Consider the following 25,989-nt stretch of genomic DNA (forward strand, 5'->3'; position numbering starts at 1 on the left):
ATTCCTCAAGCAAATATTGTGAAGGAAATGTATCCCAGAGCAGGCCTGGGGCTACAATCCTGTCTCTTCCATCACTAGGGAGGTGAAAATCCCTTTTTTCTGTTTTAACAGTTTCACTCTTCTCTACTACACTGAAACACAAGGTTAAGACACTGCATGAGCACTTGGAAACTGTGTAATTTTTTCCCCTCCATGTTTCCTATTGTCCTCCTTTCCTATTGCATTTCTGACAGCCTGGGCTCCCAGCTGTGTCCCATATTGTGCTTAATAAACTCATTACGTTTGGACATTATTAGGACCTTCCACAGCACGTGTTCTTGCAACAACAGGGATGGAATCCAAGGCACATAAATGTGGCTGTCTGAAAGGGAACCATCTCTATCCACTCTGGCTCCTCTCAGCTGATTCCACAGTGGATGGAAAATGAGTGATTGCCCTCAGCAGCACCTGGCTTTGCCTTGCTCCTGGACAATGTGCTACTCATCTTGGCAAACAGAGGGGTAATAAAGCACAAAATCACTTTGATTAGCTCAGGAGAGCCTGTGTGGAATAGGCACAGCCCTGAGAATGGCAGAAGTATCAAACTAAAGAGGAAGGAAAGCGATTGAAATCAAAGTCACTGTTGGGTCAAGAGGTTAAGCTGGGAATTGGAAGAACACTTTGGACCATCAGCAGAAAAAAGACCTGAAAGTGCCTTCCATAGAGAAGAGGAAAGTAAAAATCAACTTAGAATTTTGAGAGGACTCCATGTAATGTGAATACTTTGCAAACCAATTTCTCTGTCACGTGAAGACACTGCAGATACAGATTAATAGAGATTCCCAACCACATGGCTCTGCCTCAGAGCTGGATCCCACATTTCACCTGAAAGCATGGAGTAAACTCATGTCTCTGCAATGAGGAAAACTTTGATGAGGAAAATTGCATCCCTGGAGGTGTTTCAAGGGTGTGTGGATGTGGCACTGGAGGACAGGGTTTAGTGATGGACCTGGTGATGCTGAGTTAATGGTTGGACTCGATGATCTTGGAGATCTTTTCCAGACTAAAAGATTCTATGATTCTAAAAGCTCTGACACAAATGGCAGTCATAGCCTGACACAGAAAGAAATGAGTCTAGAGAAAATATTGTCTAGAGAAAAGAGTCCAGAGAAAATTTTTTTCTCCTTTCCTCCTTCCTTCCTTTCTTTCTTTCTTTTTTTCTTTCCCTTTCTTTCTTTCTTTCTTTCTTTCTTTCTTTCTTTCTTTCTTTCTTTCTTTCTTTCTTTCTTTCTTTCTTTCTTTCTTTCTTTCTTTCTTCCTTCCTTCCTTCCTTCCTTCCTTCCTTCCTTCCTTCCTTCCTTCCTTCCTTCCTTCCTTCCTTCCTTCCTTCCTTCCTTCCTTCCTTCCTTCCTTCCTTCCTTCCTTCCTTCCTTCCTTCCTTCCTTCCTTCCTTCCTTCCCTCCTTCCTATAATAATTCAGCTTAATTCATACACCACCAATTCACTAATATTATGAATAAAGTAGCTTTATCTCTTCTAGAAAAAAAAAAAAGGGCAAATATAAATGAACAGAAGTGATTCATTTCCATGCAATCATCTTTTCAGCCAGTGACTACCTCTATATTCATCTTCATTATCTGCTCATGGATCTCCACAGGAGAGTTCTAGAAGATGAGCTGGCCCTATGGTGCTCTATAGGGTGGCAGAATATGGCCCTAAGGTCAGAACAATGCAGGACCAAAACAATTTCATATGAACACACACACACACAGACATGCAAGTACATGCAGAACTCATTGGCCAATAAATGATGTGTTCTCTTGCATTATCAATTCTAGAGGTGTCAAAAAAACCCCAAAAGAAACTCATCAAAACACAGCTAGAAGATGTCAGTTGTATCCATTATAGCATTGTTTATACTTCTGTCAAATTCCATGCTACTACAGCAGCAATCTTATCTACAGATCCTGTGTGAACAGGAGACAATGGAAACTAAAAAAATGGGTAATTTTCCTCTCTTGGATGTGTCTGTTGTAGTGAAAGCTGGAAATCCTGATTATAGATATTAAGCTATCCGATGAGGAAGTTTATAAATTGACAGGATGGCCATCGGATCAGACTCAACCCAACTTGCTATGATTCACATTTTCTGTTAGGCGTCATGTGGAACTGGAATATCCCCTGTGGCCCAGAAAACAATCAAAGTGCTATTCCTTTCCACTGGATAGCTTTGTCATTTTATGGTCATGCATCCCAGTAAAACCCAGGATACAAACACGTAAACCCAATCAAGCTGAAATCCCTTCCTCTCCAACGTGCCCACTGCTCAGTTTGAAATAGGTTGACTCATGTCTCAAAGACACAGTGAAAATTCCTCCCTCCCCCTCGGGGGTCCTTCAGAGCCCTGGGTGAGAGTTATCTCATTAAAATGTGAACCTCTAAACCCGAGATAATTTCCACAGATTTCCTTGTATAGTCCCTGAGATGTAATCAGCACGTCCCAGAGAGTCCACAGCATATGTTAGATTATCCTAAATTATGAACTTCAAAGCAACAGATTAATTACATACTATTTCTCTATATTTTCTATCAGGAGGAAGGGAGGGAGAGAGAAGGATTTGAGAAACAACATTAAAAAATTCAGTCCAAACATTAAAAGTTGCCAAAGCTACGCTCAGCTGATGAGCAGCATCTTACAGTGGGCAGCAAATTAAGGTTACATGATGTGTTTAGCAACAGTTTTTTTTTCTTGTTGCTCCAACCTTCTCCCCTTTACTTTCCTTACATCAGATCAAATGTAGATTCTGTTCTGGTCTTCATTTGCATCCACCTTGAGCTTAATATGTAATTTAAGCTCAGCTGAAATGGCACTGAGAAAATTATCATCCCCATGTGCCTTTCAAGCATGTCAGGTAATGAAGGTTTGATCCTTCAGAAACTCTTTAGGACAAAGGATTTTAGCCAAAGATTTCACAATTTCATCATGGTGTATAATTTATCAGTTCTACATTATTCCCCTATTTCTTTGGATACTCTGTGGAGAGGGTTTCTTCTAAGCTCTTGGAATAACTACAAGAAGAGTGCTGTAGAAAGGGAGAACTTCCCACACTGATTTCTCATGGAAACACAGGTCAGCATTTGACAAAAACTTTTAAAAATTATCAAGACACTTCCTAATATCCAATCTAAAGAAAAGCAACCTAAGAAAAAGAGAGCTTAATTGATCTCCAGCACTGGGAGATCCACTTCAGCAGCCTCCAAAGGATGCAATTTATTCAGATAAGAAATCCAGCTGTCCCAAAGCTCTCATTTCTGCAGGCTGCATTATTGATGACCCTCATGGCTGCAGATGGCACAGAACAATATTCAAGTGGCCTCCTAGGGCTTCCTAATCCAAACAGAGGACAAATAGAGGATTAAAGGTGGACCAGGACCAGAAAACAAAGGAGAAACCATCAATGGTACGTGAGAGTCAGCTGGCAAAACCTGGGGTAAATTTGGATGGTTTATCTGTGCTTTGGCTGACCTTGGAAATGTTCAACATGGAAGTTTCAACATGGAAGCAATCCTAGGAATTAGGTACTGGTAGCACAGAACAGCTTTGAGTTATCTTCACAACATTTCCTGGTTCAGGCAACTCAGTGTTTTCTTGCTGTTCCCTGGGAATGTATTCGGCACCAAAGACCAGCTTTTCTTGTAAGGCATCACTCAAATAAAACCCCCAAAACCAACCAACCCAATGAAAACAAAACCAACCAACCAATCAAACAAACAACAACAAAAAAAGACCACCAAAAAAAAACCTACAGACAACAAGAACCCCAAAAAACCCCACCCAAAACAAACAAACCCCAAACAATTCCTCCACATACAGTAGAAAAGGTGAATATGCATTTTATGGTATTTCCTCCCTCATATCCCAGAGTTCACTCCAGTCCCTGGAGTTGGTTGCCAGATGCAGCAAATGAGGCATGGGATGAGTTTGTATGTTTTTCTGAAAGATGTAACTCACTGGGGAAAGCAGGGTAGGGACACAGAAAGGAAAGGAAGAGAATGATCTTCTCTCAGCAAATAAAACGAAATGTGTGGTAACCTGGAGTCAGCACAGTGGGAGCCTCTTTTGGACAAGCAGAATAAATTTTGTGCTGGAGTCTGGATAGGATGGTGCACAGAGGACTCTCCAGGGCACAGCTTGGCTGCCATTAGACATGTCCAGAGAACTGGGTATTTTATTGAAGATTGTTTTATTCAGAAGGAGCCACAAAATGAAAATGCTGTGAGAGGCAGACAATAATTTTTCCAGTAATACTCTGCACATTTTGGGTGTGTGTAGGTCTCCCACTTAGATGAAACCAAAATGTTGTGGCATGGATTTAGATGTCTTCTGGATTGTTTCATAATATCCATCACTGCTTGACTCTAATTGATCACAAAATCTTCCTTGATGGACAATAATCACAAGTTTTATAGAAATAATTCTGGCTCACGTTCTGCAAAGGAGTGTGGCATTCTGTGTTATCTTCAAGTCAGCAATGAAAATATGGACAGTTTTTAAATCAAAGTAATGTAGGATAACACGAGAACAACCTTTCCAAAAAGCAAAACAAATTAATAAACAAATCCCAATTCCAAACCAGGACATTAGGGCTTACAGGTCATAAATAAGCAGGTGAATAAAACCTAATAGTTATTCAGTGACAGTCATCCAGCTCCAGTCCAAAAGGCCATGATTAGCATCTCTCTAAAATGGAAATTAATGTGTTTTTCTCTTTCTCCTGCCTTTTTAATGCATTTCCCAAAGCAAAGCAAATGCCCCAGCTTGCTCCCACACGTAGAGGCCTCCTCAAGGCAATCATCTCTGAAGACAAAAGCAACAACTTCTGCAGAGTGCCTTGAATGAGAAAGGAGGACATTGAGTACTTCACACCAAGTGAACCTCAGTATTTCAGATCCACACAGGATCAATTTAGCTCCAAGTACCTGCTGTACCTTCTCTGATCACCAGCAAAGGGAATAACAGCAAATTCTCTTTTTTACTCTTTCACAGAGTTTTTCTTTTCAACTGTTTTTAAGTTAATGGTGTTTGCTTGCATTAGCTGAGAGGAAATTGAAATTTCTTCATTAGAAGATGTAAATTCTTTCCTTCTGCTGACCCTCTGTAGAAATGAGGTGTCCATCATTGGGTACAAATCCCATGGGAATGCTTAAAATACTTCAAGGGGGCTACAGACACCCCTATCCCCAGCACTGGCTGTGATGGAAAGGACGTTACCCCCAGTCAGCCTAGAGACACCAATCTGTGCTGCACTGCTTCCTGACCCCATCAAGCTCCTTGCAGGATCTCTGACTGACCAGAGTCTTAGGTTGAAAGATGGTAGTGGGGGTGTGTGTTCTATTCCCATCTGTGAGAGCTGGGGCAGTTCTCTCTGTCCATGGGGCAGTTTTTTCTTTCTCTCTCCCCCAGCCAACCCTCCCTGCAGGAGATCTCTGCTGTCCATGGCCACTGAGTGTCCCTGCAGGGCTGAGCCAATCCCAGCATCCCATGGGGAGATGCTCCGCCCAGGGGAGGAGCCAAGCATTCCTCCCTGGATCCAATCTGAGCCTGGCCCAGCCCAGCAGCCTTTGCCCAGTGCATTGCCAGAGGAGCAGCTTCTGCTGCCCTGCATGGCCAGAGGGAGCCCAGGCCCATCTGCAGCAGCCCTGGAGCTGCAGAGGAAAACTCCCCCCTTGTGCAGGATCCCTGCTCCAGCAGAGCCACAGTTGGCACTGCAGGAGGGCTGAGCCCCCATGGGATGGGGCTGTGCCACCCCCTGACACACAGGGGACAGGGCATGGTCTGACTCTGGCAGTGGGTTTTTTTGTTTGTACTACTGCATTTTTTATTTTTAATTTTCCTAGTAAATAACTGTTATTCCTATTCCCACATTTTTGCCTGAGAGCCCTCAGAGTGAGGGAGTTTACATTTTCCATTTCAAGGGAGGCTCCTTCCTTCCTTAGCAGACACCTGTCTTTTCAAACCAAGACCCCCCCAGGTTACTTCAGGTGAGTTGGTTTAAATATTGGGTTGATTTAGACTGAATATTAGAAAGAAATTCTGTACTCAAAGGGTGGTGAGGCCCTGGCACAGCTTGGCCAGAGAAGCTGTGGCTGCCCCTGGACCCCTGGAAGTGTCCTAGGCCAGGCTGGATGGGGCTTGGAGCACCCTGGGATAGTGGAAGGTGTCCCTGCCCATGGCCGGAGATGGAACTGGATTATCTTTAAGTTCCCTTCCAACCCAAAACGTTCTGTGATTCTATGATTTTGTGATTTATGAAATAATAAATCTCTGCCAGCCAAGGCCAGTGAGATACAATCAGGTCAGGGAACTCTCCTCAGCAGCTCAGTGGGGAGATTCAAGAGGTGATGATGAGATGGTGCAGCTGCCTGGAGATTCTGGTGTCTTCAGGGAGCTGCAGGGCTCCAAAACAACTTCATGGACTTCAAAACTCATAGACCCGAGTTCTTCCTATGATCCTATGGGATTTATTTTCCCTATTTTTCTTGTATGTGCTATTTCTTACTCTTGATGTTTATGATTTTAACTCTCAAACAGCAGATTCATTTTGTCATTCTTAACAGAGCAGGTAAAGCTGGGTCTTAGCAATGCATATATTCTAATTCTCTGACTGGAAACATTTTCCAGTAATAAAATATGCAACAAATTCTCCCGCTCTTTAATCTGCCATTTAATCGATGTGTTCACATCATGCTCAGTAAATGGTGCAGTGTCAGTTTAATTTGCTCAACTCTTGTTGTGCTGCTTGTTTTCACCCCTCCTTGCTTCCCCCCTCCCCAGTACATAACCAATGTATCATTTTACGTCCCATGTGGGATTTCTCTGCTTTAACCTAGTAAATCTTTTAATTCCTAATTCAGTATTCTGCTCTAATAGATTCACCCATGAAAAGAGCCCGGAAGGCTGGAGCTAAGAAAAATCACTTTCATTTTCTCAGATACTATCGAGTGGTTTAATGTAAAATACACATGCAGTGCACAGAGATTTTATCAGCCACGTGTTGCAGAGCTGAGTCAAACCTGATCAGGTTTTTGATGAAGGGATAAAGATTCAAGTCTAGGCTGGAGCCACTTAATAATGGTGAGATACTGAAGAAAATGTAGTTGCATAACAGCAAGGAACAGTTCACAAGAGAGACTGAAATTTGGCTCCAAAGCACTGGTGTGAAATGTGGATTCCAGCACAAGCTGTCCAAAGCAGAACTTAGCACTTAATTAACCTTGCAGCTTCATTATTAGGGATCTCCATTTAAATTAATGATCCAGATGAAAGTGTTAAAATAGTAAAATAGCAAATGGACAATCTATATTTAACTATAAATGCTATTTCTGTTTGTCATTTACATTTTCAGCTTTTACCTTGCCCACCCTGAAAAAAGGTTGATGATAACTGAGTTGGAAGACAGAGTTCGGCAATTTTTATTTTTTTTTTATAACTGGGGAAGGTATTTCAGGAATATTTTAAGTGGATATACATTTTAATTTCTATTTTTTTAATTGATTTTTCCATACTGGACCATGCCACATGGTTCCTTCTGACTTAGTTTCTAGCAATTCATAATTTAATTAAGAATTACCATCTAAGAATTGAACAGAAATTAAAAGCACATTTGGAAATGCACACACACAGTGTTTGAAGCCTCCCTGCCCTGACAGAGGAAGGGAAAACAAAGTTGCACATGACATTGAAATTTATTGAGAATTATGTGATGCTCTGAACAAAGAAAGAATCGTGGTGTTAGTGAATTGACTGTACAGCTCCTGGACAAAGAGTTCTTCCCAGCTAATTATTAGCATTTAAATTATAAGCAGAGATATTTCAGTCTCTTTCTGCTGTTAATAAAAAGAGCCTGACACCTCCGTGGCATGAATCATATTTTGACTTCAGTCACTCTTTGGTCTCTTTGGTTAAAGATGAATCCTGTACTGACTGCCCTTCTAATTTAGAAATAATAGAGTTTGTACTTTTTTTTTTCCATGTTCTGCCTCAGTTTCACAACACGTCATGACCTCTAAATGTTCTCCCAGCTTCCAGATTGTGTATTTTCATGAGGGTTTCAGTCAGCCTTGGTTTCTTGGAAATCAAAACTTAATTCCTGTGAGTGTGCTCAGGATTAATTGACAGGATGAAGAGTGGTGCTCACCCTGCATGGTTTCCTCAGAAAAGACTGGAAAATTCGTCTTATTGCTATGACAGTCCTGTTTTTCAGCTCATTCCAGGTCATTCTCTTGCAAGGACATCCCATCCCTGGAAGTGTCCAAGGCCAGGTTGGACAGGGCTTGGAGATAGTGGGAGAGTGGGAGATGTCCCTGCCCATGGCAGGAGTTTGGCATGAGATGAACTTTAAGGTCCCTTTCACCCCAAACCATTCTGGGATTCTATGGTATTTGCTTCCCTCCATCCCCTAGACCATGTTACAAATTTATTCTTTTTCAAAATTTACTGTGGATGTTGACAAATACGGAGGCTGATGACTTTTGTCAATATTTGTGCCTTAACCATGATTTTATGTTGGGGTTTTTTTTCCATTTCACTGCTTTAATTTTTCCTTTTACAAGTCTAGTTTTGGGGTTGGTGAGTCCCTTCCTTGGCAGTGGGATTGGCTTTAAGGAGTGTCCACCCTCCACACCCCCCAGCACTGATGTCACAGGGATAACCTCCCAGCTTGCTACCATTTACTGGACATATTAAAACTCCTCCAAGATCTGTTCCTTCAGCTCCCAGGGTGTCTGTGGATTTAAAAATGCCAACAGCTTTAAGACAGATCCCTGTGATAAACAAAAATTCTGATATGTCAAGGTGAGCTTCAAATAGAGAAAATAAAAACAACACAGTAAAAAAAAAACAACCCTTCTGAAGAGAAGTGCCAGTTGTACTCTGACTTCTGAACACCTCCAAAGCACTAAAAACAGACATGAAGAAAATGCTTTAAAATTGCTCTTGTTGTTATTGTCACTAAGGAAACAACTCCCCAGGAATCGGCAAGTTGAGTATATGGGCTCTTTGATGTGCAGCCAGCCCTCTCTTCCAGCACACTTCTCAATCTCTGGTGAACCAGGTCTGTCCACCAAGGGAGATCTCTCCTGCCCTGTCTCAGCTGAGGCCTCACTTTGTGCAGGGTTTGAACTCTGATGCTCCATAATCTAGGCTTGCCACAACACACAATATCAAAGCACAGAGCCACGACTAAACTGAGGGATTTTGCCTTAAGATCCTTCTGCAATCCAACAGCACTGCCAGGAGAGCTAGAATAGCACAGGAGCTGGGGAATGTGGGAGGCACAAGGCAGAATTTTTTCTGTCTGTTCATTTGGGGTGGTTTTTTTTCAGCCACACTTCACACACCCCCACACACACAGTGACTGAGATGTGTGCTGGGTTTGGATTGAGGCAAATGGGTTTGTAGAAATTGTTTAACCTCTTCAGCCCTTCAAGCAGCGTGGCCATCTGCACACTGCCTGTTGGGAATGATGAACAAGATTGGAGCATCCCTGATTTGAGCCCAGGCATTGTAAAGGAGAATCTCAGCTGACCTGCAAACCCATTCAACATGCAAATTATTTATCATTCATTTAATAATAATTTAGCAACAGTTTAGTGACCAAATTCCCAGAGTTTAGGATGTTCCCTAGCGGTGTTCCATTTCCCAGCATCAGCATAGCCAATGTTTTCCTGGGTTGTAGAGTCCCTCATATCCCAAAAGCTTGATAACAAATTCTGCTGGAATACATTCCAACAGGAGATGCAGAGCAGATATTCCCTGTAACCAGTTCTGCTGCAGACTAAGGAGCAAACAGTGGCTAAATTAATTGAAAAGAGACAGCACAGAGCAGGCAGCAACTAAGGAACAGAATATTTTTTTTTTAATTACTGGAGACTAAGCCAAGATGTAAAGAAAACTGGTAAAATAGAATCTGTGTAAAGGCTTCACTAATATAAAATCATTTCAGAGCATTTTGAAGTCTGAAAATATTTTCTCATTACCATGGACAGGTGTCCATGTCAGATCTGAATTCAAAGGCTCCCTGGAGGACTAAAGCACTTTTATCCAAGAACCAGAACATGTCTTTGTAGACAAGTTTATTTCTAGAGTGTCCTTATCTTCTTGCAGTCCCCAGTCTTCTATTTCCCTTCTCCTTGAGTAAAAGGGTAATCTGGTTCTCTTTAGCTCTCATTTCTGAGCTACAAAGACCAAAAAGTGCTTAAAAGATCTAAAAGCAAAGCTGTTCTGTCCAAGCCAACAGCTGGACCTCAGTGAATCCATCTGCCAATGGCAACAAATCAATAACCACAGAGCAATCCCCTACCAGGGTAAAAACCTCTCTGTGCAGCCAGCAAGGAGCCTTTGCTTTTATGTTAAACTCATCACCCACCTTTGGACCAGAAGTGATTTCTCAGCGACCCCTTTGCGAATGAGAGGGAGCTCAAGGAGTAGCCAACAACCACCAGCGGTGGTCTCATAGCAGAGGCAAGAAAATGGCTTTAATATTGCAACTGCAATGTGAAATACACCAGGTTTGGAACTTTCCTTGGCCCTGAGGTCAAATAATGCCTTTGCCATCCCTCTTGTTCACTCTGCCAAACTGCTTCACCACCAACCAGAACAGCCTCATCCCAAGTGCCTGTGAAAACACTCTGGGCCACGATGTTTGCAACTCCTATTTGCCTTCATTTAAATACCTTCATGCTTTCATTAAATACCTTATTTAGATATTGCATAGAGAGCTTGGAGATCAGATTCTCCCAGGCTACTGCAGATTCTTGCTGTTTCCCTCCCTTAGAGCCCTGTAAATGATTATCTGCCTTGCTCACCATTTCCAGTCTCATTGGTATTCATGCCAGTGCTGTCAAGCAAAAGCACCTCTGCTGAAGAGATCTTAATGAAAACAGTTTTCCCTCATCTAGGGAGATTCATTTCATCTCGAGAAGACAACAGAAATTTCTGTCACTGCGCAGCGTGGAGATAAAAAAGGCACAAATGCAAAACCCAAGCAAGAGAAAAATGTTTGGCGACGAGTCTGTGCCTGTCTGAGCACACAAGAGCTCTGACGTGAGTTTTCCTCAGATAATTCCTTAACTACCAATTTAGGATAATGACAGCGACACTTTTAAGAAATCTTTTGGGAGAAGAGTAAGTATTCGCTTTTAAATTCTATAAACTCCTGAAGGAAATATTTTGATCTCTTTTTTTTTTTTTACTTCAAATCTATTAACCCTATGTCCCATCCTTGACATGGAAAGCCTTTGTTTTGTAAATCCATAAGGGGAGTTAAGAGAGTGTTTTTCAAATCAAAGTGGATTTTCCTGCAGTAGTTTCAGATGTGTACTTTGTGGATGTTTATAGATAACCATGTCATCCCAGACTCCTGCAATGGACAGTGGCAAGGGGAAGGTGGGGGGAAGCTATTATGCAGCACAAGACATCTGATTTATTTAAAACTTTTGCTTCAGGAAAGAAGATATTAATTGAACTTTATATTCTTACGCTCTGTAGATACAGTGTAGAAATTTATGTCTATGTAGATGTGATGGAGAGAGTCTATTTACAAGTAGTGCTAGGACAAGGGGGAATGATTTAAAATGGAATGAAAGCAGGTTTAGAGTGGATATCAGGAAGACATTGTTCCCTTGAGGGTGGTGAGGTGCTGGAACAGGTTTCTCAAAGGAATTGTGGATGTCCCATCTCTGGAAGTGTCCAAGGCCAGGTTGGATGGGGCTTGGAGCAACCTGGGATAGTGGAATTTGTCCCTGCCTATGGCAGTGGTTGCAAGGGGATGATCTTCAAGGTTTCTTCCAACCCAAAGCATTCTATGACTCCATGACAATGATATATTGTAGAAATTTACTCAAAGTGTACCTCTCCAGGTGCCTCACACAGGGTGTTGTGATTTTGCAATGGAATTTCATTGCTACTGTAGCAGCACGTTGAATAAATCCCCAAATAAACAAACGAGTTTCACTACTTTGACTGATATCCTCTAAATGATTTATTTTAAAAGAATTCTAAGAACGTCAGTAGAATATTTGCTAAGAGGCATATTAAGAACTTGGGGTCATGTCCCATTTTTCCCATGGTATTGTTAAAAGGCCAGGTTGCAACAAGCTGGACAAATATACCTGACCAACATTTCAGCACTGCTGACATTAATAACATGGGTTCCTTCCCTGAGCTCATTGCACGACATTAAGTAGGAGCTCTTCCACAGCTGCTCCCAGGAAACTCAGAGGGGAAAACTCAAACCAGCAGATGGAGAAAGGTGTAGGTCACACTGTGCTCCTCCTGCTTTGTGTGGTAATTCATCGGTCACTGCAGGCAGCAGTCGGCTGAGAGAGGAAATAAAGAATAAAGTGTGGGATCCTATAGAACATTTTATAAAACCAGGTTTGAAAATACAGAGCTTCCAGTCATCAAGATCATGGTGATGCTGGCTGAAGTCATGGTAAGAACAGCCTGAATCCCAGCTGGACAAAGAGGGAACACAGCAAAAAAGGGTAGAGGATGATGATAGCACAGAGGGCAGTGGAAGGCACTGGGAGGAATGTGCATTGTTTTATTCTTTTGCCCATTTCATTATTAAATGGACTGGCAAATCACTGTGGTTCCTTTCACTGAGAGTGGAGGAGTTTATGTCTTTCTTAGAGATGAGAACTTCATTGTAGACCAAGTCCAGCTTTAGATAGTGTCAATACTACCTGTCCAATTCAGAGCACATTAGTGCTTTTTTCTTTCTTCATGTTCCCTTGTATCAGTGATTTTCTTAGCCTTCTCCAACTTAGAGGAGAAAAAATTACCTCAAAGATTAATATAATGTTTAGAAGGGCTGAAAAGAAAGACAGGAGGATGTCAGGACAGCACCCTGGTCTATGTTTCTCCAGCAGCAAAGGAAAGTCCTGGGATGCATTTTGAGGAAAGACAGAAATGATTGCTTTCTTTAAATTAAGAAACCCTTAGAGATTAATTGCCTTCTTTACTCAGAGGATGGTGGGGCACTGGAACAGGCTGCCCAGAGAAGTTGTGGATTCCCTTTCTCTGGAAGTGCCCAAGGCCAGGTTGGACAGGGCTTGGAGCAACCTGGGGCAGTGGAAGGATTGGATGGGCTTTGAGCTCCCTTCCAGCCCAAACCATTCCATGAATCTCTGATTCTATGATTGATTCTCTGATTCCATGTTGAATGCAACTTCAGAGATGTGAAAGAACAAGGTGAGCTCAGCCACCCTCAAGTCTTTTTTCTTTATCTTTGCCATTCCTGATAAAAATGCACTAAAATGATAAATACAGGTCTTGCTTTGTGGTCTGATCTTCTGCCTGTTGCAGGCTAAATGCAAACACAAAGGCACCAGAGGTGGTAATTTTTCAGTCACACAGAAGCAGTTGCACATTACAGGGATGCATTTTGGAAATGGCAAGGACGTGGCACAAGCACAGAAAAATTTGGCATGTTGAAACCAGCCCATGAATCAGAAGCTGCAATATTTTGGGTTAAAGCTCTCAGAGCTGATTTATAAAATGCCAGTTTGAACATGCTGCTGAAGAGAGTGATATGGATTATCCTGGCCATGCACTCAGACACTCCTGCATTATCCCTCCAATCTCACCAGTCTGCATGGGATGGGGAGATCTGTTAACTTTTCTTTTTTCAGATGATCATATCTGGCTTATCTTGCTCTTCCACAGCACTCACTGCCCAGTATTCCCCCACAGCTAATGGAGGTAAAAAGGATGTCCAATCCAATGAATTATTTTAGAGCCCTGATTTAGGATCAAAATAATTTAAATCTGTATTTCACAGGTTCCATTGTTGTAAAGACAACATTTAATAAACACCATTTAGTTCCACCCAGAATTGCACGCATAAAAACGTTGTATTTTACAGCAAGTAGTTATAAAAGAAGCAAAAAGGAAATTACATAAAATTATATATGATTGCCAGAAAATTCAGGCAACCCCGGGTTTAAACGAAAGCATTTTTAAACTTCAACATTTCAGGGAATGACATTCATTATGGAGCAGTCTGTCAGTTCATTAAGCAGAATATCAGGTTAGAGTTCCTGCAGTCAGTGAAGAAACGAACTGCATGTTAATGTTCAGGTGAACTTCCTTCCCACCCTTTTAGAAAATAACTGTGAGTTCCAAATTATCTGATCTAAGTGGTCTGGTTGACATATGCTGCTGGTTTCATATCCATATTTTTCATGACATTTTACACACTGAACTTCTTCTGGCTGTGAATGAATTTGGCAAAGGGTCACACCCATGGTACTGCATAATACAGAGTACATGAAAATATGCATAATCTATTTATTGAGGTCTGCCTCAGAAGCTCTTTGAAAATAACAGAGTAACTAAATTATGTCCTTGTTCTAATTCAGTAGGGACAACGGGAAGGAAAGCAAGAGGTCGATGTAAAGATCCATCAGGAGAAAAAAATATTAATAATTTGGCATAATAGTATGTCAAAAGGGAGACTTTTAGTTTGGAGAAACCAGTTTTATTTCTGCTATGAAGATGGGAGACTTACTTTTCCAGATGGATCCTGGAAAGGTAAAAAACCATTTTTCTTTCAGGGAGAGTATCATGAGAGGTTTTCCAAACTGATGCACATAAAGCTCCCCAGAGGACCTGGAAGATGCTGAGTCTATCAGAGGAATATTAAAGCCTGGTGCTTTGAAGAGTTTTGCTCTAAATAGGCCATGTTTTGCTTTAATCACCTTGGACCCACCTCTGTGTTTTCTGGAGACAGAGAAGATGCCAGAAAAATGAAAGCAGACAAAAGCCACACAAACCTTCCCCAAACAAAGTGTGAGGCTGACACTGCTCATTCCAAAGAGGAGAGTTTGGAGAAACTGAAACGACCTGGTAGCAAAGCCAGCAGCACTTTGGAACCTGGACAGAAAGATCTTTTCACAATAAAAATGCAAAACTATGTGCAGATGGAACCTACATCTCAAGGAAGCTGGGAAAAGGAGTTGCAAGGAAAAACTCCAGACTGGAGCTGGTGAATCACAAACATTCAAAGAATCCTGAAGTTCTTTCTCGCCCTAGAAGGAGAGAGCAACCTGGGCAACAAAAGCCCAGGAGCTGTCAGTGGTAGCTGAATCTGGAGAAAGTCAAATACAGCCTCTAGGTTGTCTCATGAAAAAATGATTCCAGGAATGATTTGGAGCTAATAGATACACCTACAATGTAGATTTTTTTGGGGTTTGGTTTTTTTGGGGTTTTTTTGTTTGTTTTTTTTTTTTTTTGGTTGGTTGGTTGGTGTTTTTTGTTGGTTTTTTGATGTTTTTTTGGGTTTTTTGTTTGGTTTTTTTGTGGTTTTGTTTGTTTGTTTTTGTGTGGGGTTTTGGGGTTTTTGTTGGGGTTTTTTTTTGTGGCCTTTTTTTTCTTTGTGGCCCTTAACTGTGATTCAAGGCAGAAATTCAAAATGGTATTTTCCAGCCCTGCATGAGTTTATGAAAATCCAACAATTCTTTGTGCGTTTGGTGAGAGCACTGAGGCCAAGATTTGATCAGTCTCATTCTACGCCACCAGGAGGAGGGATCAGAAAGCCAGGACAGGTCTCAGACAGCAAATGAAACCATTTCAGTGGCATTTATGGAAGACTTTTGGGGCTAAAGAGCTACAGAGCTCAGTCTATAGCAGATAATTGTATTTATCCACATTGACTGGGCACTGGCCAGAGGCCAGAATCAGTAGCTGAAATGCTGGTGTTTGGTGCAGCAGCACCCCAGGGTATTTAAGCTGCCCTCAGGAAGAGGGGAAATGATGTGCTGTAGATAAACACCACACTGACAAATCCCTGATGGATGTTAGATACCCCAGGGCATCTCAAATGGCACTTAGCACCTCTGTTTAAGTGGCTGAATCATGTCCTAAATCTCCTTTTATTTTAACAGGAGTTTCTGCACTCAGATACAGCAGACACTGCAAACCCACACCTGCCTTGATCTGAGAGCTGGATCCCATTTGGGGCCAGCATCAGAAAAATTATCTTAGCAAAAGGGACCTGCAAGTTCCATTCAGAGGAAAGGAAATTAGTTGAGTACTAGAGGTGAAAATCTGCCAGGGATACACTTGCTGGAGGCACCAAAAAGGCTGTGATGTGCTTTTCCTCTCCTCTTCTGAATGAAATTCAGGCTTTGGTAGCCTGTGAAATCTCTTTTCCATGACAATCATTGCTACATCCAGCTGTGGAACGAGCAACAGGCCAGAGAACAAAGAGCTGGAGAGCACAGAGCAGCATCCAGAGGCTTGGAGGATGCAGAGAAACAACTTCCACATGGCTGATATTGGCTTTCCACTCTGCTCCCTCCCTGCAGCCACCAAGAACTACTCTCCAATGTAGTTCATTCCAGCTGTTCACCCACTGTACGTAATCATCTCAGCTCCCAAACCCATTCAGCAGCACAAAAACCCCATCCAGGCTGTCAAAAGCCACGAAGCCCCAATGAATGAGCGTGGCCTGTGCCATGCAAGGGTGCAGTGACAGCTGTGACACATTCCCAGCCTTAGTCATGAAGAGCTCAAGCATCTGCGGTATTTCGGATGCTCTCTCATCTCCTCTGCATTTTAAGCTAGAGCACAAAACTCCTGGAAGGAATCCAAAGATCCAGCTCTCTAAAACACAGGAAATGAGTAACTTCACTAACTTTAACTTGGGTCTTTAAATAATGCACTTGTGCTGGCTTCTTTATAGAATTTGTTTCTAGGCCAAGAGAAAGTTCTGTTGTGTGTCCAAAATCTTAGATGCAAATTAAGCCCAAGCTCATATTTGGCTTTTGGTACTAATTGCATCAACTTAAGAATGCAGTTGCATGTGAAATGTCGTTATTACAAATATTTTGTTTTAAAAGGAAATGTTTTTTTACTTTTGACCATGACCGTGTCACTTTATGTTTTTGCTAGAAATAAAAAGCACCTTCTCTAAACCTACTTCAAAAATGTGACAGTAAGAGCAGAAACAGAAATGTTGTGATTTAATAAAGCCTTTCCATTCCAGGAAAAGGAATTCAGAGTTAAAGATATCTTAGCTATTTTAAACTCCCTTTCCAAACATATATAATTTATTTCTGCTGTGGAGAAATGGATCCCTTACTGCTACAACTTTAACTCCAGTCTATGTATCAATGTGTTCTGAGAGGTTCATGTTTGTTTTGGTTTTTTTTTTGCATTATTTGGTTTTCAGTAAATAATTTTAAAGGCAATAGCAAAGGAGGAAGATGTGAGTTAAATCTATTTATCAGCGGACTTTGTTAGCTTAGGACAGAGGGTGAAAGCATTAGAATAAAAAAGCACTGAGCTATTGATACATGGCAAAAAGATGCCTTTTAGGTCACCTAGTTCTGAGTACAAGGGCTCCAAGCTGGTCAAAATGTATTTCACAAGGTGCCAACCCTGAGCTAATGAGGTCTGGTCAGCATTCATCTCCAGCTCCGTGCAGCTCCCAGTGCAGGCATTCCCATGCAGGGTAGAGCAGATGAATCTGGAGCTTTCACAGCTCCTGCCTGGCTCAGGGAACAGGCAGAGCCAGCTTGTGTGTGCCTGCAGAAAATCATGTCACTGTCCTAGATGTGTCCCTGTGCTGGTGCACCCACAAAACCACACCCCAGCTTCTGCTGGCAAATCCCTCTGAGTAACTGGGCAAAGGAAGAAAGTGTTGATACACCAAGGAAGCCTATCAGATCTCGAAAATCAATGAATAATAATAATAAAAAACAAACTAGGGAGGGTGTTGTCTGGGACATGTGGCATGAATTCTGCAGCAGCTGTGTCTGCCCTTCATGGAATAAAGGGAAGATGTGGGGTCCACCACAGCAGTCTTGGGCTTTTCATAAAACTTGGGCTTTTCATAAATCTTGCCAGCTATCAAAATTTGTGAGCTAGTAAAACATCACCAGCCTTCCCCTCCAAAGAAAGATGGGGAAAAAAGGCATTTCACTGCTGGGGATGCCTCTGAGATACCATGGAAGGCTCCATCTGGCTGATTGTGGATGTGTGTCTGAGTCAGCTGCTGCAAGGACCTCCACGGGCTGATTCATCTGACCCCCTCCAGGATGGCATGAACCACTCTGCTCATTCCTAACACAGTGGATTGGGGGGATTGGCTTGGATGTGAGAATTTCATTTTCAGATGCTTTCAGAGAGTAGATGAGCGTCCTCCAGGCAGCCAAACACTTCCGAGTGAGAAATCCTTCCTTCCACATGAAATGACCAAGAGTTTTGCCAGGAGATCCTTTGGGGACAAGTTTCCTCTTGAGAATGAGTGAATTTAAACATCCTCCAGCCCTCAGAGATGGACCTAATGATGACTCTGCTCCCCAGAAACCAAGAACTTAATTCAGTCACATTTCCATTCAATACATTTTTTTTTCCCCCTTAAGAATCCTCCCAGAATCAGACTGGACAATGCAGTGTCCCTTGCAGGGACAGAAAGCAGCAAAATTTGCCTGATTCTGAGCAACAAATTAATAAAAATAAAAAAAAAATCTAGGCTATTAACCCACCACACAGATTAAAACATCTTTTCCTGCCCTAACCCTCAGCTCCATTTAGCAAAGCAACAAATCATAGATAACAGACCATAATTATCCTTCCATTTGCAGCTCCCGAGCAGTCGTGACCCAAGCATCTCTGATGGGGTGCAAAAGCCACTGTGATTGAGGCACATTTCTTGTGAAATGCCTCCAACTGAATGGACAGACCTGAAAACAGACCTGGCAGATGTTTAATGTATGTTCAAGAAGGAGCTCTTAAACATCAATACTCCCAGGGTGTCACAAAATAAATTATTATTATTGCTATTGCCATAATTATTATTAAGAAGAATTTGACCATATTGTCCTCGTCCTCTTTTCTCTCAGTTTTAGAGTGAATTATGAATTACATTAACAAAAACTAGAATTAATTGAGTTATTTGTTGGGTATTTTGGTGCTTGTTTTAGTTTGAGGTTTTTTTAACAATGGCATTAGGCAGAGGTTTTTCCACCTTTAAAAACAATTTTTATAAAAAAACCTATGGCAGTCAAATAGATCAAAGTAGTTTCAGATTGTAGGTCTCTATCAAGGAGTAAGATATGACACCTGAACGAGCAGGGATGAGACTTTCATGGTGTCTGCTGATAAATGGAAGGATTTTTATTTAACAGAGCAGCAAACAAGAGTCCCTGCAGCTGCCTCTTTCTGCAGGACCCTTCTGAGGAAATACTCCTCAGCACAGCAGCCACGCTGGCTTTAAATGCTCTGTGTGGCGATGCTTCCACCTTTTCTTTAGGAGATGGAATGGTTTAGCTTGTCCTGGGAAGTTCAGCCCTGAAATTATTAATCTGGCTCCTCTGGAGATGAGCTTGCAGGGGGACACAGTCACTGAGCTGCAGTGAGTTACATAAACAAGGCTTGAACAACCCAGCGAGTTTCATACTCATTCCTAGTTCGCCTTGTGCAGCTAAAAGTGCAAACCTAAGAGACAGATAATAAACTGAGAGAGCAAAAGGTGGCCAGAGGATCAAACACCAGCAAAGCAATGGGGTGAAGGGTGGACATTCTGCCACAAAGCTTCTGAAAAAATAATAAATCTGCCTTTTTTTTCCCCATATATTTGTGCCCACTCAATTACAATCCAAACAGCGTTTCAGCAGCCACGGCAGACACAGGAATTCTAGAACTTGTTAGTGCTGTGGAAAAGTACCAAACACCTTTCTGTATGCAAAGCATTCCCTAAGAACAGAACAAGTTCAGCACCAAGGGAACTGGGAAAGTCTCCTCAGGGATACTCTGAGCAGCCTCTTTCAGTGGTGCCACAGCTCACCCTGACCAGACACTGTCAGCAAAGATGACTTTCAAGTTGTGGATAGCAAAAAAAAAAAAAAAAATAGAGGAGTTCCTCACTGCTGCATTTGCATCCCTTTCAGCAGAGCTGTTCCACTTCTGTCCTGATGTGGAAAATTCACTCCAAAATCCTGTTGACTGCAGTGTGTGCCGAAGCACAGATGGTAGGGGATTGGCTGGACGTGACAGGAGCAGAGGAAATGGAAACAAGGAAACACAAGCCAACAAAAAAATTCCCCTCCTTGACTTAAAGATTGTGGCTGCACTCTCTGGGCCAAGGAAAGGGGTGAAATAAAATTGAGCATCTCCACTGACTTCCACATCCTCAGATCAGTTTTCCTCTCCTGGGAGCAGTGGCAGATAAGCAATTTCTCTGTTTAAAATCAGGACCAACTGCAGGACCTGATATTTCTGCAGGTTTCTCCACCAGGCATGAGCTGCAGCATGATTCTGCCCTGAGTTCACTTTTTTCTCAGCTCTTCTTAACTCAGATACTCTGCTTTCATTAAAAGATAATCTGAGCTAATTTAGGAATTAGACTGTTTGTACTAAGTGTGCTCAGAAGGAAGGAAAGGCAAACAAAATCTGCTACATTGGAATGAATCAGCTCGGGGACACGGGGCTCAACTTAGCAAAGGCACAGGCACATATGGAACTCAACCCCAGGAAAAAAATATCTCCAGGATGCTGTCTCAGTCAGCCAAACGAGGAGAGATGTGATGAACAAAGGTCTGAATGTGCTCAGCAGCGCAGCCCACAAGCTCAGAAATCTCAGGTTTTCTCTCCCTGGTAGCATCCCACAACAGAGCTCCTGCCTCCCTGTTTTGTGAGCCTCACAAACAGCAGCAGATCTGGGCAGCTCCGTGGGGCTGGGGCACCACTGTGCCAGCAGCAGAATTCCTAAAGCCACTGTGAGCAAAGAGCCCCAGCAGCAGAATTCCTAAAGCCACTGTGAGGAAACACCCCCAGGAGCAGAATTCCTAAAGCCACAGCAAGGAAAGAGCCCCAGGAGCAGAATTCCAAAAGCCACAGCAAGGAAACACCCCCAGGAGCAGAATTCCTGAACCCATAGTGAGCAAAGAGCCCCAGCAGCAGAATTCCTAAAGCCATAGTGAGCAAAGAGCCCCAGCAGCAGAATTCCTAAAGCCATAGTGAGCAAAGAGCTCCAGCAGCAGAATTCCTAAAGCCACAGTGAGGAAAGAGCCCCAGCAGCAGAATTCCTACACCCACAGCAAGGAAATAGCCCCAGCAGCAGAATTCCTAAACCCACAGCGAGGAAGGAGCCCTCCAGTTTCCTGCAGGGATCCCCATGGATGATGGAAAGCCAAAGCCCAGGAGCGAGCACAAAGCCTGTTTAAAGAGAAATAAAAGTATTTATCCCACAAAAAGCCCCCTCCTCGTGACCTTGAAGGCTGTGGTTATCCTCCCAGCCATTCACACGTCTTTGGTTGGAGAGAACAAAACAGCGGAAATCTTGAGATAAATGCGCGGGACAAAATGAGATCAATTGGAACTGTCCTGAATGACAGCAAAGCAGCAACCCTGGCCCACAGCTCATGGAAACAGGTGGGAATAAAACTGGAAGACCACAACCCACACACAAGCAGACACATCAACTCTAATCCATCAACTCTAACCCAACTCCCCTTATTGCCCTGACCAGCATTCCTTAATTATTCACCAAATTCCAACATTGCCTTACCCATCCTACAGGACAACTTCCTCCAAGCCAGCTCCAGGCTGTCTGGCACTAGCCAAAGAGAGATGCTTGTATAACACGTTCTTTCTCTGCAGCTACACTAGGAGCACTTTCAGGAGTTTGCCTCTGTGCTATCATCAACCTCCAGCAATCAAACATTCCCTTGGATCAGCCACGGAAGCATTTCCCTGCTGTACCTGACCAGTGCTGCATAGGCTGGGCAGAGGAGTGAGGGGGCTGTGTACCCAAATAACAGCAAGTGCAAATCCATTTGTTGGGTTTTTTTTACTCCAACAGATGAAATAGAAAAATCCAACATGCTGCTTCAGTTACATATTGCTGTACCAGTCCACCACACACACTGTAATTAACATGCACCAGACGGATGGTAATTGATAATTCCCTGAGAAAGAAGCACATCACTTTGCTGCCTTATTCACTTTAGTTAAGATTTTCTCCTTATTATAGCTACCTCCAGTGCTACTCCAATACATCCTAAAGGCCAGATTCTGTTTACCTGCAGATCAGATGCAGAAGAAATCCACTGACTTCCAGGGAGTTCTTCCAGATCTGCTGCTGTGTAAGTGGGATGATCGTGTAGCCATAAACACCAGTGTGCCACTAATCAAATCTCCCTTTTTTTCCCCCGTGCATTTTCCAGTTCTGCACAGCAAGCTGCGTTATCACATTCTGGCTGCAAACTCCTCAGATTCCAACACATACCTGAACGCTTCCCATCCTAAATTCAGAGCACAGCGGGAGGGAAAGAGCCTGTCCTGCGTGCCATCCCCCTGACTGGGGATGTGCTCGGCATGAAGATGGTATTATTAGAGCCAGCTGCTCAAACACCGATAAGGAGAAGTGCCCAGACGCACACGAGCAGAGGTCAAAGGCACAGGAACCCGCAGTTTCTCCCTGCTACCCCACAGTAAAACCAAGCAAGTCCTGCTGCACCGCTCGGAGGCTGAATCAGAGTTTCTGCGGCAGGTGAGGATGCAGAGCTGCGTCGGGAAACGCCGACAGCAGCGGCGGGGCTGTTAGCAATCAGGTTTTATTTACCAGCCATATTGTGTTAAAACCAGACGTGATTCCCATACCGAGCGCCTCGACCTGTCACCGCCAGCAAAGGGAGATTGATTTGTTTGCAGGGAACCAAATCTATCTGGAGGACGCATCCTCCGAGCCCGCATGCAATCCTCGCTGAGAAGAAGTGTCCCCAGGAGCTGGGGACGAGGCGGTAAATCAGCGATCAATGGCACTGGCAGACAAGCCGGCGGTCCCTGTGGCATCCTCGGGGGATGGGGATGCCCCGGAGGAGCTGGGGGAAGGACTCACCATTGCAGCAGGGCTCCGTCCCGGCGCTGGCGATGCCGCATCCCCGCGGGGGGACAGTGGCCGCGGGGAGCGGTCCAAGCCCCGCTGCCCGCGCTGGCTGCCCCCGGCCTCCGAAGGGAATCCAAATTCCTCCTCCCTCGCCTGCCGGTCATGTCCAGGCTGCCTTTGCTCAGGGGATGGGCCAGCTCCTGGCCGTGAAGGAATTTGCCATCGCTAAATCAGGAAAAAAACAAACCAAAAAAAAAAAAAAAAAAAACCCCAAAAATCCCTAACAAACCAAAACACAGAACTCAAACAACAACAACAACAACAAAATAAAAGCAAGAAGGGAGGTGGGATATTTTAAAACTTTTTTTTTTCCCCTGTCTATTTTTGTTTTCTTTTTTTTTTTAAGGGTGCTCGGGGCGGGGCGGGGGACGGAGGGGTGCTCAGGCTGGCTGGGATGCTGTGCCGGGCTGAGATGCTCCGGTGCGCTCGCCCCTGCCCCTGTGCCTGTGTGTGATTCTCATACCCAGACAATGCTCTGCAAAGCGAGCTGGTCCTGCGGAGAAATGCAAACACCTCCTCCCCCGAGTGCCTGAGCAAAGGGAAAGGCGATATGGAACCAATAGCTTCTCCTTGGCTGCTCTCATTAATATGGAGGAGAAAAAGAAACCAATGAGGAGGAGCGGGAGGAGGGATTTATTCAAATCAAATTTCCCGAATCGAACACCCTTTCTCCCTTTTTTTTTTTCTCTTCTCTTTCCTTTTCCCACGTACCCCAAATCTGCCTTCTCCCTGCCGCCTCAGCCCCGTTTTTGTCGTCCCAGAAATTTTTATTTCTTATTTCATTACTGTGACAAGGTCAGCAGCACGCGGCGATGGGAGGGAGGATGGCATCGCTGCCGGGAGCGAGCGGGGGCTGTGCGAGGGAGGATGAAAGGAGCCAATTTCTCCCGGACCTGCAGGGTTGATTGCAAAGAGAAGCGATAAAGTAGCTGGAGTTGTCGGGGAGGGGAACTGAGGGGGAGCAGAGCAGGAATTTCAGCTGGAAAAAAACATTTTGCAGATGATGTGTGCAGATGGGCTGGTGGCCTGTGTCCAGGCTGAGCCTTCTGAGCTTGGAGAGAATCTTCTGCAGGAGATGCACACCCAGGGAAGGAAATGACAGCACAGAACAGCAGCATCTGCACTGTCCTGCAGCACCACAGAGCCACAGGACCCCTGGAACAGCCATGCAGGACTGGCACCTGTTGCTGGAAAATGACTGGAGAGGAGCTGGAGAGAGGGGAAGGGGTTTCCAATCACAAGCTAAATCAAGAGAAATACAGGTTGGATATTAGAAAAAAGTTTTTCACAGAAAGAGTGATAAAGTTCTGGAATGGCTGCCGGGGAGGTGGTGGAGTCCCCATGCCTGGGTGTGTTTAACAAAGCCTGGATGTGGCACTGGGGGCCAGGGTTTGGTTGAGCTGTTGGGGCTGGGTTGGACTCCATGGTCTTGAAGGTCTCTTCCAACCTGGTCATTCTGGGAATTCTGTGCATTCTGTGGTTCCGTGTCCAGAGCAGGGTGTCCCTGTCCCCTGCACAAGAGCATCCAGGCACTGCTCCCTGCTGCACAGTGCTCAAGGGAGGCTCTCCAGACCTGGGAAATGAGCACCCAAGGAGCCTGAGCAGCCACAGCAGGCCCAGAGGAGGCCCCTGCCAGGATATCCCACAGAGATGCTTGGCCCTAGGCTGATCTCAGGCCCCACAGTTCCCTGTTGAGAATTTGAGGTGCTGAATGCCCACATCCTTACCCAAATTCTGTGAGACATGCTGGAAGAGCAGCTGCCTGCCGATGAGGTTTTTCTAATTACCCTGAAATTCCATGACACCTGTATGCCTTACGCTCTTCCAGCTGTGGAAGCCCTTTTCTCTGCTTATCTTTTCACAGGATCACAGAATCATTAAAGTTGGAAAAGACCTCAAGATCATGGATGCCAACTTCTGACCAAACACCCCCTTGTCAACTAAACAGCACTGAGTGCCACCTCCAGTCATTCCTTGGGCACCTCCAGGGAAGGAGATTCCAGCACTTCTCTGGGCAGCCCCTTCCAGTGCTTGACCACCCTTTCAGTGAAGAAATTCTTTCAGATGTCCAACTTAATGTCCCCTGGCACACCTTGAGGCCTTTTCCTCCAGTCCAGGGACTTGTTGCCAGGGAGAAGAGACCAATCTCCACCTGGCCACAACCTTCTTTCAGCGAGTTGTTGAGAGTGATAAGGTTCCTCCTGAGCCTCCTTTTCTCCAGATTTTTGCCCTTTCCCCTTCATTTTCTGCATCTCCCATCCTCTATTTCCCATGGCATGTAAATTAATTTCAAATCCTCCTTCCCTTCACCCTTGTGAGAAATGGATTTGTAAAGAATTTTTAAAACTTGACAGAAAGTTCACACAGCCTTGTACATCTGTATGCAAACACTGGGATAAGGTGTTCTGACTTAAGAAGACTATGGAAAAGAGATTACATTGTTGAGAGAGAGATTGAACTAGAAATAAGTTTCAACAAGTTTCCAAATATGACTTTGTGAAAAGACCAGATATTTTAGAGAATTAGAACTGTGAAAGATGCATTGTAGCAGGGCTACGTGGAGAAAAAATATAAGTAATTGGTCTTAGAAGTAATAGCAGCATTGTGCAGCAAAAGCTGAGAGGCTGAAAAGCATTTATAAGGTATTGACACCAAGAAATAAGTCAGCTTCTGATAGAATAGTGTTGAATTTTACATCTCTTGTGTCTCACTATTCATCGAGACTGATAATAGAATAAAATGTTTTAAAAAAACCTCTCAGTTACCCCACCTCTGTAAAACCTAAGAAAACCAACACACCCTACTTCCTTTAAACAAAGGAGAGCAAAAAAAAAAGGCAATTTTATCTTAAAAGGAACTAAATCCATGACATGCCCAGCATGAAAAGCCCTGTCCCCGTTGCTGTAGTGTCCCTGTGGCTCTGGGCCCACGTGCAGGAGCCTGGGGGGCACAGCAGCCCAGGCAGCCCTGCTGCAGTGCCTTGGCACAGCCACAGCCCCACGGCTGCACAGATGCCTCCTCTGGAGAAAACCTTGTACAGACATGCTGGGAG

The 25,989-nt window shown here is 43.7% G+C and overlaps 1 protein-coding gene across 12 annotated transcripts in view; it reads right to left on the reverse strand.

The window, feature by feature from the left end:
- ADCYAP1R1 (ADCYAP receptor type I) overlaps positions 1 to 23,543 on the reverse strand; it is a 156,292-nt gene extending 132,749 nt beyond the window's left edge. For 6 of the 12 annotated variants that reach the window (XM_054634063.2, XM_077186441.1, XM_054634036.2 and 3 more), the window contains exons 1-2: positions 23,401 to 23,543; positions 22,890 to 23,102 (exon numbers count right to left, since the gene is read on the reverse strand). The gene's annotated coding sequence lies outside the window, so the exon portion shown is untranslated. Of the gene's footprint in view, positions 1 to 21,557; positions 21,687 to 22,071; positions 22,091 to 22,277; positions 22,469 to 22,889; positions 23,103 to 23,400 lie in introns of those variants that run through there. The other 6 variants (XM_054634073.2, XM_077186515.1, XM_054634055.2 and 3 more) reach the window with 4 other exon arrangements.
- Between the last annotated feature and the right edge of the window lie 2,446 nt (positions 23,544 to 25,989).

Source organism: Agelaius phoeniceus, chromosome 1 (assembly GCF_051311805.1).
Source record: "Agelaius phoeniceus isolate bAgePho1 chromosome 1, bAgePho1.hap1, whole genome shotgun sequence".
Classification (NCBI taxonomy): domain Eukaryota; kingdom Metazoa; phylum Chordata; class Aves; order Passeriformes; family Icteridae; genus Agelaius; species Agelaius phoeniceus.